This window comes from Capsicum annuum, chromosome 1, assembly GCF_002878395.1.
Source record: "Capsicum annuum cultivar UCD-10X-F1 chromosome 1, UCD10Xv1.1, whole genome shotgun sequence".
Classification (NCBI taxonomy): Eukaryota; Viridiplantae; Streptophyta; class Magnoliopsida; order Solanales; family Solanaceae; genus Capsicum; species Capsicum annuum.
The window spans coordinates 89,556,210-89,574,615 of NC_061111.1; the positions used below are offsets into that span (position 1 = coordinate 89,556,210).

At 30.1% G+C, this 18,406-nt stretch overlaps 1 long non-coding RNA gene across 21 annotated transcripts in view; it reads right to left on the bottom strand.

Annotated features, from left to right (window-relative positions):
* LOC107856918 overlaps positions 1-13,411 on the bottom strand; it is a 27,103-nt gene extending 13,692 nt beyond the window's left edge. For 2 of the 21 annotated variants that reach the window (XR_007051970.1, XR_007051973.1), the window contains exons 1-6: positions 13,052-13,410; positions 11,966-12,155; positions 10,218-10,269; positions 10,001-10,103; positions 6,988-8,524; positions 6,393-6,436 (exon numbers count right to left, since the gene is read on the bottom strand). This is a non-coding gene — a long non-coding RNA (uncharacterized LOC107856918). Of the gene's footprint in view, positions 1-6; positions 1,113-3,595; positions 8,525-10,000; positions 10,104-10,217; positions 10,270-10,367; positions 10,468-11,965; positions 12,156-12,376; positions 13,017-13,051 lie in introns of those variants that run through there. The other 19 variants (XR_007051985.1, XR_007051980.1, XR_007051967.1 and 16 more) reach the window with 19 other exon arrangements.
* Positions 13,412-18,406: the final 4,995 nt, after the last annotated feature.

Genomic DNA, 18,406 nt, shown 5'->3' on the forward strand with positions numbered 1-18,406 from the left:
AATATTTTTCTGATAAAAATAGAGAAAATAGATTTCAATACTATGTAGTCATACATGGTAAAACTAATGGTGTTTTTCAAACCTGGATAGAAGTATTAGAATCTATAAATGAGGACCCACTTTTTAAAGGTTTTAATAATTTTTCTGAAGTAATAGATCATGCTAGAGGACACCTTGGGCCAAATTTTTATATAACTCCAGCCCTTAGACAAAATCCAAATCAAATACCCCAATACAATATCCAGAGAGACACAGACAAAGTAATTTTTTGCGAACACTATTCCACGATGACAGAGACTTTATGTCCATAAAGAGGTCCTCCTTCTTGAAAACACTAGACTTAAGGAACAAGTACACACGTTGCAAAACAAAATTAACACTACCCAGACAAATGCAAGTACCCAGACTCCAAGTACCTAGACTTTGAGTTCTCCATCTCAATATAAAATGGATGAGAAGAGTGTGCATTCCCCACTGAATGCTAAGAAATTCACTGTACCGGATAGAGGTACAGCTAGTCTGGTTCAAACGGTAGCCGATAAAGACATGTCAAATCCGTTAATGGTTGTCACTTTGCGAAAAAGTGAAGATGAAGGATACTCTTCATCAAGACAAAAACTACCCAATACGTGTAATACTTTGAAAAGGTCTATGATTTTAAAAAAGACAAATGAGAAAATTGAAACTATCATAAAACAGACTTTAGAAAAAAATTTAACAGTCAAGAATCAGATAAACAAGTAATTAGCAGAGAAAAGCCTAGTACAAGTACAGACAGAATAGTTTCGAACATAGATAGCCAAGACAATCCAAATTGATAATGATAACAGGCCAAGTTCAGAAGACGAAGGAGGTGAATTTAATGGCAGTTTTGCTTATCTCCAAGATGCTCAAGATCCCAACGAAGATGATGATTCAAGGATGAGTTTTGATTCCATTGCACTTCACAACTTTGATACGTAACCAGACGAAAACAAGTAAATGGTAGAAAAGATTGATACGTGGAAAGATAAGGATCAAGTAGTATGATATAAAATAAAGATAAAGTGTGCCATGTGGGTATGCCCACTTTAAGTCCTGTAATGTGTCAGAGTGCTTCCTTTATCACTACCCTTCAAAAAAGGGAAAAATTATTGAAGCACGCGTCTGTCAAAAGAAACAATAATGCATGTGATGATGGGGCCCAAAGTGTACCTGACTTGCATTATTAAAGAATCTTATTTTTAAGTGTCGGCCATTTGTTTTGAGGCCACGTAGTGTAATTGAGTCCATTCGTTTTCTTTCCATTATGTCTGTATAAGACTTGTAATTTAGTAGAAGAAAGAGGGTAAAAAAAAAAACCCAAACAACAAAAAACATTCCTCTCACAACATATTCCCCTTTCTTGAATGTATATTTTTCCTCCCAGCTCATTTCCTCTCCGGGGTTTAAGCTTGTAAAATATTAAGTTTGGTTTAATAAAAGCTTTGAAGTTTTTCGCTCAGTCCTTCGGGGGTTCCCGAAAGGGAAACCTCTATCCCAGTTACTTCATGTAAGTTCTTATCTATTCTATATTTCCCCACCAAAAATATGTTTTGTTTGTGTTTTAAATATGTTTAACTGTACATCATGTAAATTAAATTTTTAATTTTAAAACAATTACCCTTAGTATATGGTTAGCCTCTTAACTTTTTAATAATAACGATGGTTTAACCTGTAAATTCCTAGGAATCCTGGCTTTAAATAGTCCGCCAAAACAAAGAAGTTTAAAGGACGAATGTTGTTTGCCAGATTAATGTTCCGGGATGTGGTTAAAGAAGAAGTTGTTAAGAATATAGGTTAAGAGGTAGAGATGAACAGGGTAAGTTAAAAACAAAATATTGTGAAACAGCTATCACTAAAATTATTTGAAATTATGATAGAAATTCATAAACTTCAAATACACGTGGAATCCGATTCTGGTTATAGCATAGCTGTAGAATTTTAAAAATATTAAGTGGTGATCATAACAGTGGCTTACATGTCTTGTGTGAGAGTATCTGAGAAGTAGAAAATCGAGAGAAGAGAAATATCTGAAGGGAAGCTTTGTATTGAATGAACAAGAACAACTGAGATATGCCCATCAATCGTTTTTAGGTGCATGAATTATTATGGAAAGATAAAGATGGAAGGAAAGGAAAGAAAGCAATCTTGAAACTGACAAAAAATTGTTTCATTTTTCAGATGAGTGCATCAACGGTTATTTATATATTAATCCGTCCGTTCCATATAAATTGTTCACCTTACAATAAATTATTATCTCATATTATTTCTTAATTTATAAAACTAAGAAAAGAATTAATTATATTTTTTCATTTTACTTGTATAAATGATTTTTTCAAGTATAAATGAATTTGAAAGTTAGTTTCAAAAAGTTTTTAAAAAGTAAATTAATGAAATTAGCGTTCGTATTTTTAACTTCTAATTAAAAGAACGATTAAAACAAAAAAGAAGACGATTAATATTAGATGGAGTATTTCCTAAAGATTTCATTTTGTGGTTTAAAATGAAGCAGGAGGGAGTTTTTTCTAAATATTGATTGCCTCTTGCCCTTTTATTTAATAGTTTTTCTTCCATCTCTATAATCTATAATTTATATCTATATCTATATCTATTTATATCTATAATCTATAATCTATAATCTATACATATATATATTTATAATTTATAATCTATAATATATTAAAAATATGAAGGGTCTTAAAAATATTATTTGAATATTATGTTTTTCATTAAAAGTTGAAAATAAATTAAATATATTTATGATAAAATCTTTTCTTATTAGAAGTGACAACTAATATATTTTCCATTAATTTTAACAAAAAATACATGAAAAATTAATGTTAGATTTTTGGTAGAATTAATGTTTGTAGGTTTTTTTTATGTAAAAAGGCGTTTTAAAATATATGATAAACTCGACGCGGAATAAGTAAACTTGCATAGAAAGTATACGAAAATTGGCATATAATATATAAAAGCACTGACCAAAATAAAAGTTGGTTGGGTGCATTGACATTTAGGTTGACTTTAAGGTTCTCTGGGTTTGAACCTCATTAAGATGAATTTTTTTTCAGTTTCTAAATTTTTTAAGCACCCACTGTCCTTAAATCCTGGATCTGCTACTGATATTTATTATATATAACAATGCTAGATATGCATAATCCGTGCTAGCACGGGTTCAATATATATAATTTTTTTATTTCAACTTATGTAATATAAATAGAATTTAGATAATTAATTATTAAAATAACGAAAAAGGATTAAAAAAAAAAATACCCTAACTATCTAAATAGCCAAAAGACTCATCCAATAAACAAATATAGAAAAGAGTATTATCATCAACAGTCCCATTTAACTTAAAATCTCCCCAAAAAAAATGAGAAAAGATATCATTTCCCCCCTAACATGTCGCCAAAAAGATATCATTTTCCCCCTGAACATGTCACCAAAACTTACTTTAGCACTTAAACTTAACTTATAATTATTTACCCCTTTAACAACTTTCAATTGAATTAATTTCAACCTCAAAATTAAAATTTCACTCTCACAACGGAGAGTGCGCTACACACTCGCCATGTCATTACCAAATCAGTGCCACATCAGTGTCATGTCATTGCCACGTAAGAAATTATAATTTTATTTTTTAAAAAGTAATCACACACATACATTTTATATATTTTTTAAAAAAAATAAAACATATAAATAACCTATTTTTACATATATACCCTCGTTCTTCCTCCTTAATCATACACATTGAATTAAGTCATAATTTCCTAAGATAAATTTACAATCCCACAAATTAACCTACAGAGACAATTCCACTACCATAAGTTACAGTATCAGTTTTAGAAGAACCCACCTATCAATATTCTCCATTGTTGCAAGTTTTCAATGAGTTTTTTTCTTCATCACATGAAAAAATGACTTGAATTAACTTGAGTAAATCCAACAATGGACTTAATACAAGTACATAATCACAAAAACACATCAAAAATAAAATCTCAAATCAATTTAAGATTTTTCCTCCATTAAAATATTATTTCAACCTTCAATTCTAACTCCCTCAACGTTTTTAACAATCAAAATTAACAAAATATTGACAAATATTCAGATTCATTGCTGGAAAGAAGAAAAATTAAATTCAATGTTACAACGATGTGCTGGGGGTGGGGGTGAGGGGAACGAGGGGGATGGGGTTGAAGAAGATGAAGAAGTGAAGTAGATGTTTTCTTATTATTATTATTATTATATATATATTAAATTATAAAATTTAAAAGGTGGACCCCACCTTTTTTCCACGTTTTTAAAGTTATTTATGGACTGATTTTTAAAAAATTTGTCACGTCAGTAATTAGAGTGGTAAAAAATTCAGTTGAAAGTTGTTAAGGGGGGTAAATAAATTATAAGTTAAGTTTAAGTGCTAAAGTAAATTTTGGCGACAAGTTCAGGAAAAAATGATGTCTTTTCTCCCAAAGAATCGGTGCATCTTTGACTTATGGATCAGAGGGAAGAGAGGTTGCAATACCATAGAGAATCACTCGACTTTAGCGTTTGCACTTCTCAATTCTCCACCTGGGTCCCTATCCGTATAATGTCAGAGTTTGTGTAGACTGCCACACTGCATTTATAATTTTGTTTCTGGAGCCCAACCCAAAAGACTAGTCTAATAGATGGGAGAACACATTTGGCTTACGGCTGGCACCCCTCTTGGGTTCAGATCACCACTACGAGTCACGGCCCAATGCGCGGCTCCCCACACGTGAATCGATCCTTGTTGGTCATGGCTACGCCAGTTGATCACGACTGGCACCCCTCTTGGGTCCAAGCCACCACTCCTAGCGCGCAGACCACCACTCAAAGTCACAGCCCAACGCGTGGGACTCTCAATAAAAGCACCAATGTTATAAACTAAACGGGAGAGTCCAACCCAAAAGACTAGTCTAATAGGTGGGAGAACTCATTTGGCTTATAATCCCCTTAGCATTTTTCTATTTTTCCAATGTGGGACAATTGATTGATAACAGTTTCAAAGGTGGTGGACAAGAAAATCATCTTGAGAGACAAATTGGTTTCATCATTTTGCAAAAATTGTATAAAGGGATTGGTTCCATCATTTAGTTAATTTTCCATTGAATATATCACCATTTAGGCTGCAACAATTGTTAAAATGTTCTTGCTACAAAATTGGTACAAAAATTTAAGGTTTTAAGTCAAATGGGGTTGTTGATCGTTGATGGGCTGATGGATTCTTAAAAAGAATTATACATGTGGATAGTGATGTGGAATATCCAACAACTTCTCAATGTGTAAAGACTATGTGATTGGTTTTTAATTTGAATAAAATTCAAAAATTAAATCCAAAAAAAAAAGATGTGGAATGTCCAGGTGGTTTTTTTTATCTAGGTGGTGTCATTGTTGGAATTCTATTAGGAGGAGGGGTATTTTTTTAGCCAAATATTTAACGGAGGGATATTCTTAAGCCAAAAAATTAACGAGAATATTTTTTATCCATTTCAGATAGTTCAGAAGTATTTTTGACCCTTTTCTGTTAAAATAATTTAAGTTTTTAATTATTGTGATTTATAATATTTTTCTTCTATTTTAATTTAAATGACAATAATATAATTTCAAGAGTCAGACAAATATTTTATATTTTAAAATTGTTAATTATGTGATTTATAATATTTTTTACATATTTTTCAATGAGATGAACATTTTCTTCATCCCAATTTATGCGGCACAGATAAAATTTTAGCGATCAGTCAATTTTTTAAATTTTTTTGTTAATTATTGTTGTTTACAATACTTTTTATTTCATTTTCAAATAATATATGTTGCTTTTATATCTTCTTCTATCTCGTCCTAATTTATTTGGCACTAATATAATTTTGATAGTCAATCAATTTTTTTTTATGTTGACATATCATTTTGTTATTCTTAATTTTTTGATACATAAATGACTTATAATAAGGGATGGTACAGTAAAATTATCGTTTGAAGGACGACAATTTAGTTTAAAACCTCAAGAGTTAATTTCACATTTTATGTCTATTTTATCTTTTTATTAAATTTTATTTATTCTCTTAATACCTAGATGACTCATTATAATTACTTAAAGAGTGATTGATTATGTTACTCCTATAAAAATTAACATAATTTTATCATATCGTATAGTAATCATCGATAATTCACCAATTCACCAGAGTAGTATCTATAATCTATATTTGTATCTATAATCTATAATCTATATCTATCTATAATGTATTAAAAGTGTGAAAACCCTTAGAAATATGATGAAGAGGAGTACAATAATAAGAATCAACAATTGAGAATGAATTGTCTTGAAGAAGGCGAGGATGAGGAAGAAGGCATACCTGGAAAAAGTTAGTAGACACAATCGCACAAGATTAGTAGAGTTCTACACACACGAGATCAACAATTAGTCAAATTATTGTTGGTAAGGCACCCAACACAAACAGTCTTAATTTTTGTACATTTAAAATTTCATTTATTTGTTCTCCTCTTTAATGTCATTGGGAACCAAAGAGAAGGTTAACAATATTATTTGAGATTATTATTGAATATTTATTGACTGTGGATGGAAGAATGTGTCTACCAGAGGAAGTGATGTATATAAATCAACCAAAAAAAAAGAAGTGTACAAGTGGTCTACCTCCGAATAGGTACATATAAATCATTTTGTCTCCACATAGAAGTCATTCTTACATGATTAATAATAAGGTCAATTGTGAAAAAAGCTAAGATCAAAATATAGAAAACTTAATATTGTTCTAACATAACATGCGTATTTCTCAGACAATTTAAAGGGTCCAACCAAGTATTTTTTACCAGATTGTGAAGCATCCTCTAGGTCTCAATTCTACCAAATATGTTCCGCAATTTTTAATATGTAATTGTGTGAATCTAAAATAAATATTATGCCAAGTATTAAGAGTTGTAAATTTGTACCTAAATTTATTTGTTGATATTGCCATGAAATTGCCCAAATTACTGTCATATGTAAATGCTGAATGGGAGATATTGACACGATTGTAGCACAAATTACCAAACTTTCTCAAGTATATGCTCTTTTCATTCAAAATTTAGTCCTTATTCCTATACTCATGTCACCAAACAAAATCAGTATAAACATATGAATATATAAGACATCAAATATTTATATAAAATTTTAAAATAATCACACTAAAAGTTTTCTTCAGAGAGCGAATCAAACTATCCCAATAAAATCATGATGGAGAGTATCCAAAGATTTGTATACACAATCAATATCGCAAAAAATTAGATTGTATTTTCATCTATTTTTTACTGCACATTAAAGTAACTAGATGAGGTTGTCTATATCATCTACGTCTATTTAACTTATTTCAGTCCAATATAGGAAAGTTGTCTTTCAAGGCACATTAAAATTTCTCTTATCATTTGAAGTTCTCAAAACTTCAAATGGACACTTTTAAGGATCCAAATTAATGATACTCAAAGTATGGGTATTGATCTTTTTAGCACCAAATCCACTTACACTCTTATTAAGAGAGAATAGACACTATCCAAACCACAACAATTTTTAGTTGGATGTAAAGATTGCATATTCCACCTAAGATCTTACACTTCATATGGTTGCTTTGCCATAAACAACTACCAACTGCAACATATCTCAATAGATTAGGAATAATTTAGTCTGACATCTATTTTTAATGTAAAATATTTTGAAAAGCATCAACTATTTTCGTTCACTACCTAGATGCAACCCATCTATGGCCATAATTTCATCTAATAATTCAGATAAATAAGTTGTTCTTTCAATACCTGTTGAAAGTATCTTCAGTTAGGTGAATTTACTGTCTAATTCTTGCAGCTTTGCCTTTAATTATTGGAATGCCTATTAGATCACTATCAGGATGCGCTTTTTATCACTGATAATAACCTTTAATTCTTTTTAATTTATTATATTTGAATTTTTTGATAATTATAGCGTGGTTTACTGTTTGGTACTTCACTAGTGTAGGGTAAGCAACAAAATAATATAATTTAAACAACTAGCTCTTGGTGTTATCTCCTTTTTTGTTTGATAAATTAATAGAGTCCATTAATACTACTCCAAAATGATATTTTGTAACTTCTAACAATAAGTAAGCCTCCCAAGGAGCTGTACCAAGCTATCTAGACAAGAAGGTGTTTTCTTTTTACACCAAAATGCTAAAGAAACAAAAGAAAGTTGCAATATTTTTCCACTAAGCCTGGGTGAACAAAGTTATCCTAATTTTTATTTTGACATTCAATGTCTCATACACCTTAGTTTCTAGCTCTACCTGCTTCAATTTCCAGTTACCCTTTTATATGCAATTTCTTGAATCAGCGATTAGGCTAAAGGGCCTTATAACAGTATAATTAGAAGGGAATAAATATTTTCTTCACCTGAGAAACATGTTGTCATGTAGATATGTGATGCTAATCTATTGCCAAATTGTTTTACAACAGTCCCTGATATCTGTATAAAATCATGAAGACGAGTTTAGCTAAAAATAAAGAATAAAATCACCTTGAGAAATCTTAAATTTATCAAATAATAACTGTAAATATGGTATAGGTTTATAAGATGGCAAAAAAATATCTCTAATGAAATGAAGTTGTTTCGAGCAAGGTTAAAATAAAGTTGCTCCAAGCAAGATTGAAATAAAGTTGCTCAAAGCAGGATGGACAGCTAAACTTAAAAAGAGACAAAAATGACATACGAGAACACAATTAAACTAAAAAGAAGACAGAAACGACTAACAAGCACAACACTAAGTTGCATATGTGATAGAAACGACAAATGAGCACACAACATTTTTATTTAAGAGACACCTAAACAACAATTGTCTGCATTTCTCAATGTTCAAAAATCGATATTAAGCTCTAACTTCAATATACTTAAAACTATTAACCAAAATGAAGGGAAAAACAAAGAACAACTAAGACAATAATTATTTATTTTTGGCTTTTTAAGCTAAGACAATAATTATATGCTATTAATGTATTAGGAATTGCCAATTGTGCAATGTCGAAAAGGAGGTTTACTTAGAGTTACACCTCTTAAGGATTATCAATTCCTCTATGGATTAGGACAAGGCTTATTTGGGATAACTTTTCAGTAGAAGATTTAAGACTAGGAGGAAGAAAAATGGCACCGTCTTCTATAACAAAATCTAGCAATGAATGGTCACAAAAGTTCTCTAAGACGACACTAAATTCTAATTTTTTGCATGAAATGGACTTTTCTGCTTCTCAACTAGGGGTAAGATTTGCGTACACAACGATGTGGGGCTATTGGAACTACTGCATATGTAGTTTTTGTTGTTGTTGTACGACATTAGGGAGCAAAAATGTGACCGTATTTTACTGTTATGCACTTTGGGAATGTCCTCAGATATCTGAATAGTTGGCAATAAGAAATTCATATCTGAATTTAATGATTATAACTACATATTAGATTACAACATTTGCTTTTATTTATCTATTTTTCTTTTCCCAAATAATAGAAGTGCATCCAGTACCTAAAAGATTTCTCCGTTCATTATGGTTAAGTAGACTTTAGAGGAAGGCAAAGGGAGCGAAAATGAGTTAGGTACTTTCAAGTAGAATCTATTCCAGTAAGATATTTAAAGATATAACATTGTAACCAACCTAACAAGTAAGAACTGAAGAAGTAAAATCATGTTTATAGCTTAAATTTGTCAAGAAAAATGGACCTGAATTCACTGCTTAACACAAACAGAAACATACAAGTAAAATCAAAAAGAAAAACATCAAATAATGCTTTGAATCATACTAAGTTGCAAGTTTTTAAATGTACACAAAAAGACTAACTTTAACTATATTTTCTACCAAAACTCTAAGAAAGAGCCTCCATTGAAGAGTTGGTCATATTTGACGTAAAAATGACAATCCCATGGAAAGTTATTAGTCTTTCAATGTATAGAGTTACCTCATCCCCTGGGAACAATCTGCAAGCACTACCTGAATAGTACTTTGTTTTGCCGCATTCTTTATCAGAATCTTATCATGAATGTATAATAACCCACTCACCTCTACATAAAAAAGTAAGACCAGAAAAGCAAATAGAAACAAACGTGATGAACATCAATGGGAGAAACTAATACCTTTTAGTTTATGATAAATAGTTGACTGAAATTCCACTATACCTGCATTTGGTGCATAACTGCTATGACCTTCACGAATTGTATTTATCCCAGCCTGAATAAGTGAGACTAATTAAGTAAATAGAGAAAATAGTAGAACATTGCTCACATCAAATTAGTTGTAGATTAGGTTCCATGATTGTGAAATATCACCTCTGTTATTGGGGCTGGAGTATCAAAAATAGGTTCACCAGCTGCTAATCTAATAACAGGTACACTAGCTTACACGAGCAGTTGCATCATCAGCGCATTGCTAAAATTAGAAATAATTAAACTTTAAAATTTATTTTTACCCTTCATGAAATATTTCACAAATACATTTCTTAAACCTCGTGCGAAGTCAAATGACGCTCGTAAAATGAGATGAAACGAGTATCAAATTAACTCTTTTATTAGTATAAATCTTCTGAGGCTTTTGTCATGAAGGCAGAAAATGTATTTGCACCATTACAAATTTTGACTTTCCTTTATGAAGTTAACTACCTATTTTGATATAGTATTTGTTGGGCACTAACTTGATTGAATGTTTAAATAGTTTCACATTAAGGTAATCACTGAATAAAATTGAGTGACTTTCAAAATTAATCACTATTAGTTGATGTTGGACTCAAAATCATCAAGGCATCATGCAGAAGCTATTAGTTGTAAATCATGTAGACGATAAATCAAATGACAAATAAAACATACTAAAAATATATTATTAATATGATTTTGTCAAATGACCTACATATTAAAAACTAATATTGAAAAAGTATAAAACCTATTGAGTTCTATTAACATTGCGTTTCTTACTGAAGATATTTTGAGACGCACATAAACAAATTGAAAAAGGAAGAAGAGCCTAAGAAAGACAGCCATACTAGCTAGAGTGGTTTTGAGAGCTGTCGAGTTCTTGAATGCTCAATGTTCTTTATAGTTTCTATATCTAAGGTTTAGATTAAAGATTTGTACTGGAGATTTGTCCTCCTATTGGTTAGCTTTTGAGAAAGATCTGGACATAAATATTTAATTTATTTCACTCAAGCTTTTGCTTTATATTTTGAATTACTGTGTGCATATTCTTTGTTGATCGTTTTTTATAATATTATTCAGTAGGTGAAACAATATTTTTTAGATCTCATTGTCAATTGGTTGTGTGTATATTTTGTTGATCTCATCTCCATAATAATACTCTATTACAGAAATAATATTTTCAAATTTTATTGTCCCGCCCGGATCCCATGAGTGAATCGAAAGTTGGATCAACATTGGATCAATCGCCCCAATATGAAAGCAAGGAAGCCCTCAACCATCCTTGGAATATTCTCTTGACCTCGATCCATTGTATTCAGTTAGTAGAAACCATTTCTCGGAGAATAAGTGGAAAAAGTTTCAGCTACAAAGTCTATTCAATAGCTCAAAATCAACAATCAAGCTACAAGTTATAGATGTAAACTTTTTGAAACAAGAAACTAAAAGAGTTGACCTTGGCTTGTTGTGCTTGCTCTGGGTTGAGGAAAAAAGGGAACATGACACTTGACAGGTCCATTACTAGATGCATTGATATAGCGACCATTTTTGAAGGAATGTGAAAACATTAATTGTATAAACCATTAACTTTAGAGGATGAAATAAAGGTTCTGATTTAGCTAACCTTTTATTGAGTTGTACTATTCTTACTTCAAAGAAAGAACTCAATAGTATGAACTTGAATACTTACACAATGAAAAAGATTTCATAGGTCCATTATCATAGAGAATTAATGAACTAACCTGCTTCAATAGCATTTAAAGTCGCCTTGTGATAATCTTCAATCACTTGTGAGATTTCATAGGTTGCAATTTCTCTTCGTTTTGGATAAATCCCAGAAGTTCCAGCATGCATTATTACTCCCCGCCTCTTAATATTATCTTCTCAGTGTGAGATATTGGTGCAGCTTGATCATCACGTCACATTGACACACTAATGAAGTGATAAACATGAGCTTAGTTAGATAATACATTAGAAAACATTGACCTCTATGTTTTAACTGTCAAGAGAAATTTAGACAGAAGAGATAAATGGAACATGTATTATTGCAAGAAAAGGATCCCTAAAAGGTAACAGTTAACAAAGTTGATCTTAAATAGAAAAAAAAAATGATTGACAAAAAAGCAGAATGAACCGAGGGAGAAAACATGTACTCTAGCAACAGCATTTTCATGCACTGCCTCTGAGAGAGAAAGCAATGCATCTACACAATGTTTTTCCTTAAATTGATGGTGTCTGGTTTCGCTTGAACATTTCAACTATTTCATCAAGTATCTTCTATCTCTCGACAATATATCTAGACAATATTTTTCAATCACAACCTTCTGCCTGCTTCTATTCAGTACCTCAAATTCATGCATCTTAGCTAACATGCAAATATCAACACATTCAAAATTGGCAAGATTGAGCATATCTGGATCAATAAAAAAAATTTCACAATCATCGGATCAAACCCATTGTCGAATCAGGCACAAATTATATGTGAAGCTAAAGTAATTATCCAACACCACCAAAGAACCTATTTCGAAAAACTCTAAACCAACTTGCTTATTGTCCCTTTCTCAAAGCCAAAAGCCCTAATCCAACATACTTATTTCGACACCAATTCTTCATTCTTTGGTATAATAGAATAAATCGCACTTTTCCTTAAGAAAAATAGTACAACTCTACATTAATCAAGAAAAGAAGGTCACCACAGGTACCTTAAATTGGTGAACACAACAACACAAATAAAACTCAAAAAAATGATACATAGAGCTACATAATAAAAATCAACCCCAAATCGCAGTTAATCGAAGCAAATCAAGGATGAGGAAAGAAAGACAAACCCAGAGTATTCCCAACAAGTGGGGTCTGGGGAGGGGTAAAATATACGCAGTCCATACCCGCTACCTCTGAAGAAAGAAAATTGAAAAATACAAACAAAAAATTGGTTAACTCTTTCACCGATGGACACAATAGCTCCAAAATAGCTCACCATTTTGGAGCAGAGAAACAAAATAGCGAAAGAACTTTTTTGGAACAACAAAAGATGAGAAAATATGAGCTTGGAACAACAAAGAAGCTCTGAATCGAGACAATGAAGTTCTGAATAGAGAAATCAACATCAGCGCACGGAGAAAAACAAAGAACATGTTCACACCACGAGAGAAGCAAATGGTGCTTCTAGAGGAGGACAGAAAGTACAAATAATATTTATGCTACTTTCCTAATTTTTCTCCTTCTTACAAATTTTGGGCCTATTTCGGGTTTGGGTTGGATTTTCCAATTTGTAAAAACAACATAAATTTCACCCTTTTTTTAGCTAATTACTTCCTATTCCAACTTTCCTCAATATTAATAAAAATATTTGATTTACAGTTCACACAGTTATATCACATTCTTTTAGATGCATCACTTAATTTTACACAACTGCATCATATTTTTCCCGATTCATTACTTAATTTTACATGAATACATCACAATCTTTTGAATACATCACTTAATTTTCTACGGATATATCACATTCCTTTGGAGATCTAATACATTACTTAATTTTACATGAATACATCATATTCTTTTGTGATGTATCCGTGAATTTTAGAGAGTGAAAGAAAAAATATAAGTTGTGATGTAATTAAATACTAAAAGAGTTGAAATTTTATATTGATACAATAAGTTAAGTCGTGTTACAATTTTTTTTTTCTTTAAATCCATGTTTATATACGAAACTTAATGTTTCTATAATTTTTTTTATTTCCTTCATCCCAATTTATTTGTAGTATTTTAAATAGGTACAGAGTTTAAAAATATTAGAACATTTATTTTTTTATTATATATGATCTAAATAAAATTATCTATTTTGTAGAATTACAAATCATCTCATTAGGAGTAAAGTTGACAATTTTTTTAGATAATTTTACTAAATAGATAAATCTGTCATTTTTTTGAAATTTAGTAAAAAAAAAAGTGTGTCGTTGAAACAAAGGAAATAAAACACTATAGGTCAAGGTGTAATTTTATTAAAAGAATACCAGAAGTGAAGTTAATGAAAATAATATACACGCACAATTTTTTCAAAGAAAATTAAGAAAACAATATTAATTTTCAAATTTTACTTTTTAAAAATACATCTACAATAATTGTTAAAGTTGGGTTATATCTTTTTATTCAGTTATTCGTTCCTTAAATATAAAAATATATTATTTCTTTTCGCTATATATATATTGAGCTATATTATATTTATCGATAATTAAATATTTTTCCTTTTATTTTTATTTAATAACTTAAATAAGAAATTTAATGCTCCACTATTTATGTAAGTTAAAAAATGTCAAGTTAGTTATAACAATAAATAGGCTGTCATGAATCAAATGGTTTAAATCACAATTGATAAAATAATTTTAAAAATAAATATGATCAAATTAATAAGATAACATTATTTATGATCAAATTAACTGTCAATACATTAATAACTTATTTTTTATGAATTGTGTGCCTACCAAACATTGTATAAGGTATACATAATTTAAATATACGAATAACTCTACTCTTATCAGCAACCAAATTGTCCCTAACATGTTAAAGATGTATAATCATCCAAAATGTCCTTAATTTTAAAAATGTAGAATCCTGATGATATAAATAATTTTTCATTTAAACAAAGAGCTTTTAAAATGTCTTTATAATACAATGAGTTTTTTCTCTCAAAAGACATAGATTGACATATTTTGAATAAAGTCAGAGATACTATTTTGAACCAAAAGAAATTATGAATTTATACCAATTAGAAATTCATATAAAACACAAAATAAAATTAAAATATAGAGAAAATATATAAAACTTTATTAAGAATACAACGTTATTATTACAATCTTTATCATTAAAAAATTTAAAAAATATGAAGAAAATGCACAATCTTTCAAATTCTCGTCGACATTCACTTCACTAGCCGATTACCATTCAATTCTTCTAGACGATTGAGCATTTTACCAAGTCTGAAAAAGTTACTAAATTAAATCAACTGAAAAACAAATTAAAGGAAACAACATGTGATAAAAGAAAAAAAATAACTTTACCTCATATTGTAAATTTAATAAAATAATCGAAATACAAGCGACAATAGATAGAAGCAGAAATTTTGTGAAAATTGCAACTAAATTGATTAGTAAGAAAAACTCACTCACTTCTAAAGAAAAAACAAATTAAAAAATTTAGGAGAAAATGATAAAGAAAAAAAATCTCACCAAAGAGACACGAAAAATTAAACACACAGTAGCATATCATTGCATGACATGAAGAATAAAAAACTGGTTGCCATCATCACATGACGTGAAGAATACAAAACTAGTTGTCATGCCAACATCTCAGTTGGTATTTATAGTAAAATAATAAACATGTATTTATGAAAATATTGAAAAATATGGGAGGTGAAAGATGTGTAACTGAAATGAAATAATGTTTCTATTTACATCAATATTAAATAGATTGAATTAATGAGTATTAGTGGGAAAGGAATGTGGTTAAATAAAAAAAATGAATAATTAATTTTTTTTAGCATGCAAAATGAATTAAAAAGTCCAAAAAACTACAAAAAAGATAAATAAGATTCTAGGCCTTAGAAAGCGTCATGTCAACAAAAGTCATATTATATATATATATATATAGAGAGAGAGAGAGAGATTAGTTTCAAACAGTGATAGCAAAGATATTCTTATAACAACTTTTTCTATGAGCTTTAAAGATGTGATGTACAATAGTTTCATCAATTTCAAGCCTATATTATATATGAATCTATGATCAGACTTCTAGAATTTTGTTTGGTATAAAGCCAGGTTTAATCATATTATTTTAATATTTCGAGTATCTTATTGTTTTGTTATAATTTTTGTTTACTTAATTTTTTCTGCTTAATACATGTGGGAGATAATTTTGATAAATTTATGTATAAAGATTATATTTTATTGTATTGTTATGATATCTCAATTATCATATTATATTTTTGTAGTTTTTGTTTTGTTGCTATCGATCTGTTGTTTTTGTTATTATCCATGGTTTCTTGTACTTTTGTTACTTTTTTTAATTTCAACGAGAGAATTGAGTAAGTACGTGTTTATATGTGTGTGTGTGTGGAATTAGAGTTAAAAATACATTCAGTCAACATCACATCCATTATTGTAATCAACATTCTATATTTTTCTTTTTCTCTTATAATCAGATTTATTATTATTCTTTTTTTATTAAGGTTGATAGAGTAATTTTACTATTTCTTTCATGAGAACTTTATTTGGATCAACGATATGAAATTTGATATTCCTACAATTATTTATGTATGCACTTTCATGAAATCATAGTAAAAACAACTTATGGTTGGTCATATATTACTACGATAGCGTTTTTAGGAAGGGAAATGGTGGTGGTGGTGGGGGGGGTTAATTATTTAAAAAAGAAAAATAAGAATTTCACTTTCAACTCTATTTATAGTTAGGAGTACTAAATTTTCAATACTTTCAAAATTCATATTAAGAAAGTTTAGCTACTTTCATTTTCTTTTTGGTTTATTAATTATGTTTCTTATGTGATTAAATTTTATACATAAATTTAAACTGCATAAATCTTTTTCTATTTTGACTTGTGTATGCAATAAAGACAGCACCCAAGCGCACACACAAGTGTATGTGGTCTACCAAGTAATATATAGTCCTTCAAGAAAGCCGAATATCGATTCCACAGGGACTAGATCCAACAACTATTCAATTCTAGTTTGACTTCTAAGATTAACTTGATGCAAAGTAGCCAAAAAGAGTTTTGAATATTTGTAAACTAAAGTGAAGTAAACAATACGTAAAATAAAGACTAAAGACAATCAATAGTGTAAAACCCAGGGTTAAAGCACTTCGAACCATCATACTACACTATTGAACTTCATTTGTTAACTTGCTTCTCTTGGTTGTTGATTTGTAGGGTTTATCGCATGATCATGGTCTCCCGATCTCTAATCTTCTACCTAACTTGGACATTACAACTACATCGTTGAGCAGGGATGTAACAATCCAATTAGATGCATAAAGTTGTCCTCCTACATGTGAATCAAGTAAGGCTTCTAAGTATATCCCTATCCTAGATGCTAATTCGAATTTCTTATTTCATAAAAGAATAAGAACCATACTTTGTTTATCCCCACATTCTATCTTCTTATTCCCCTCCCGAGATCATAAGATTGACAATATATGTATTTTAAGGTTAGCTACTCCTTAAAATAATTAAAAGAAGGATGAAAAAGCAACCAAATATGATAAGAAAATCAAATGAAATCAATTCAAAATGATAGTAATCATATTCTTGGCTTTAACTCCGGAAAAGGGGCGTTTAGCCACTAATCGACATAATCATGATCCAAATAATTAAATACATAATCCAAGCAGTTAAAAAGATAAAGTTAAAGAATAAAAAACCCTAAAAACAAAGTGCAGTAGCCCCTCAATTGTTCCACGACATTCCAAGATTATTAACAAAGTGTGTAACAAGTTATATTTATAGTTGGCTGGATTTAGGCCGGCATATAAATAGAGGGTGCATCGCCTCCTTGAGTGCACCGCACTAATGAAGGTTGTGTAGGATGTATTGAACCGTAATAGAAGGGCTTCGCATGCTCCATTGCACTGCAGTAGAGGGGGCAATGCACCCATATCGCGGGCAGTCACTGTTTTGTGCCAATTCATCCAATATTTGGCTAAGTGTTATTCCGCTTCTCTTTTTACCTTGTGGTATTATTTTTCCTTCAATTATAGATTGTTCAATATCAAAATATCATCTACATCAACTCCTCAAGAATCCTACAACATTATACACCACAGATTAGTGCTCAAAACAACATAACATTCACAAGGACGAGTAAGGAACACAAGCTCCTTGATCTTTGACTTGTTATTTTGGCTCTTGACTTGACTCAATTACACTTTGCACATTAAAAACAAGTTGTTATACATAATATTACACATTAAAACTATTAGAAACTCTTTTGACACCTTAGAATCCATCAGGATAGACTAGAACAACACCTAGCTTAAGCTAGTCAAACTAGTTTTCTCGCCTAGACTCTAAAATGATCGATTTGAACCCAAATTTGTTTGAAAACACTTCTAAACATCATAATCACATACTTGAACACTTAAGTGCTTATTTATATCATCTTCAACACATAA